We start from the raw sequence: 3,497 nt of genomic DNA, 5'->3' as shown, positions 1-3,497 counted from the left end.
TTTGTTGAAGTATTTATTAATTTTTGCTAATGTTACTTAATAAAAATACAACTGTTCATTGTTAGTTAAGCTCAGAGTTGTAAATAATTAAATCATTATCATATTATCAGCTTTTGATTTTAACAATGTATCATTAAATGTTGCAATCAACATTAACTAAGATTAATACATTCTTTAGATATTTTTTTTTCATTGTTATTTAATGTTAACTAATGAATTAATTAATGTTAACAAATGGAACCTTATTGTAAAGTGTTACCAAATTGTGAAATATTATATTTAATTAAAATAACTTTTTTCCTATCTAATGATATTTTAAAATGTAAAAAATAAATAAAAACCTTTATTTTTAAGAGTGTTCAGTGTCACATGACCCTTCAGAAATCATTCTAATATTCTGATTTACTGCTCTTTAAACGTGTATTATCATTATGCTGAAAACAGTCAAGAAACTCTTATTATTATGTTGAAAACACTTGTGCTGATTAATTAATTATTTTATTTTTTTATTTTTTGTAGAAACTTTGAAAAATGTTCTCAGGATTCTCCGATGAATAGAAAGTTCAAAAGAACAGCATTAATTTGAAATAGAATTATTTTGAAACATCAAAAATGTCTTTACTGTCACTTTTGATCAATTTAATTCATCCTTGCCGGAATAAAAGTGTTAATTTCTTTCATAAAATAATAAATAAATGTGTAATATAAAATAAATCTTATCCCAAACTTTTGAATCATAATATATATAATGTAGATGTTCTTGACTTGAATTGCATAAATGGCAGTCTGAACATTTTTAGAGAAAACGGTGTGAGATTGCTTTAAACCAGTTAAACTCTGCGGACCCGGATACGGGTCCTTAGTTTTAAATCTCCAAAAGCGCCTATGTATTTTTTGTGTTTATAGTAATATTTGAAAAGTATATAATGTTATTTATAAACAATTAAACTCATATTTTGTAGTTCAAAGGGTTTTCTTTACAATTAAACCATTTTTTTTCATTTCCTCCATTGTATGTGTGCAGGGTAAACATTTGAATTTGAGTATGTTAAATTTAGGCGAAAATACCAAAAAACGCCCTGAGCTTAAGTGTTAAGGAAGAAAAGAGGACCGCTGTCTGGAAGGTGCTTGCTAAGGAAGTCTCCCGCAACAACGCCCTGTGCTCTGGACGCCTCGCTAAACCTTGGGGGGTGAAAAGATATTAAGGTTTTACCACTTGACAGTCAGATCCTACGTACAACCTGCAGCACCTGTAATGACAAAACCCGATCCAATGTCAACACCACACACCCCACTAAAGAGGGACGTTAAAAGAGCGCTAAAATAAAGCGCTCACTCTTGCGCCGTACTGATTTATTTTTGTTAGGAGACTCGTCCACTTAGGGGAATTTAAAATATGTTGGAGTTTGAACAATACAACTGGAGAGGGATTTTACGGCCTGCTTTCCAGCAAAGTCCCGGCCTTAAATTAAATATCCAAACAACCTTTGGATGGTTTTCACTCTTGGGAGGCCTGTCATAGACACAGCAAAAAGGCAATGAAATGTAATGCAGGAATGAAGCCGGCTGCTTCTGGTTTGACTATTTTCACTGGAATGTACTGAGCCAGTGCTCTTCAGAGCTTTATACAATATATAGACTGTTTAGTCTTTCTCTTTGGGCCTAGTACTAAATCTGTTTTACCATCACAAAGAGATACTGACATAAAGTATGATTAAATAACATTTATTGGCACTGTTGATAAGCATAATACAAGTGAACTCATATAACAAGTATGTTTTGGTTGAATCTTTAGCTACGGATATGTACGCAAAAACAGCTAATACATCTAGCCATGTTTGACAGTTCAAAATGAACCTCAGGCAAATATACAAGCCTTAACTTGAGAACAAGACTTCACACAGCTGAGGAATTAAACATCATGCTGTAAAATCACACACTCTAAAAAATTACGTTGCAAATAAAATATGAAGTGTTTGGTTCCAAAACACTATAGATCCATTTTGATTGATTTGAGTAAAAATTAGTGTTTTCTTTACCAAGAAAGTTGCAAGATGAAAACCACTATTTTCTGTTTCAAACTTTCACATAGCATCTTTAGGTTATAATAACATTAAAAATTAAAATCCAGATTTTGATTTTCAAAGATTTATTATAAAATTTTATAATTTTTTTCCCAAAATGCAATAAATCCATGAAAATTTTTTTTTTTTTTCCAAAACGCAATAAATCCTTTGAATCAATATAAAAGTTATTTTTCATAGTGAAACTGTTGAAAACACACAACAAAGTAAGTTGAACCACATATGACTCTGAACTTCAACTGGTCAATACTAATCTTATATAGGCTGTTTGTCACGGTTTGGAAAAAAAGGGAGAAAACATGACAGAATAACTCGGCGGATATTGCATTTTGCGTAAAATTTAAAATTGATTTTCAATACAGACCAGAAACAATACTGATTTTGGCGGAAACTCAATTTTTTTTTAAATGGCGTTTATCGCGCTTTGGAACCAAACTCTTCATATTATTGGAGTATGTTTTACATGTGAAATACTATTTCAGTCATTCTACTTTAAAAAAAAAAAACGTTTATTTCAATGTGTTACTTGCAATATCTTTGTAATTACTTGTGGAATTTACTAGCAATTTTCATTGTTTATTTCTTTCTGTGCATTGTGTTCATTAGTACCTACTGATCTGTAAAACTTTTGTTCCTTTACATCAACTTTTATTTAAAATTTATATAAACTGTTATATCTTTACATTGTTCTTGGCTTGTAAAAAGGAAAATATATTAAACAACTTCAACCTTGAGTGAATTCTAAAGACATTTAAAAACATATTTTTACATTAGCATTTGATCATAAATGAGTGATGAGGTTTTTATTTTGGATGCGATTAATCGCGATTAGTCATTTGACAGCACTAATATATATGTTAGTTGATCTTTTAATTTATTTATTTATATTTGCAACTGTCTTATTGTTTTATTTATTTTATAAATTATTTTGTATGTATAGTTTTTTTTTTATAATTTGGAATTGAAATTGAAAATGCAGATCATGCAGCATATATTTTGTCTTTTGTGATTATATTTTTATATTAAAAGGTTACAAATTCTAATGTCATTTATTTTTAGATTTTTAAATGTTTTATTAAAAGTCACTTTAAATCTTAATTTTATTTTAATTGTATTACTAATTTTAATTAATTATACCTTATCGGAAAGTAATGCTGTCAAACGATTAATTGCGATTAATCGCATCCAAAATAAAAGTTTCTTTTTTTACATAATATATGTGTGTATACTGTGTTTATTTATTATGTATATATATAAATACACACACATACATCTTGAAAATATGTATATACATTTATATATTTATATTATTATAGTTTATATTATATATAAATATATTTAATATATAAACATAACATATTTTTCTTAAATATATACATGCATGTGTTTGTATTTATATATACATAATAAATA

Source organism: Sinocyclocheilus anshuiensis, unplaced genomic scaffold (genome assembly GCF_001515605.1).
Source record: "Sinocyclocheilus anshuiensis isolate Anshui unplaced genomic scaffold, SAMN03320099.WGS_v1.1 scaffold109, whole genome shotgun sequence".
NCBI classification, from domain to species: Eukaryota; Metazoa; Chordata; class Actinopteri; order Cypriniformes; family Cyprinidae; genus Sinocyclocheilus; species Sinocyclocheilus anshuiensis.
Note: the sequence above shows the minus strand (reverse complement) of the source record.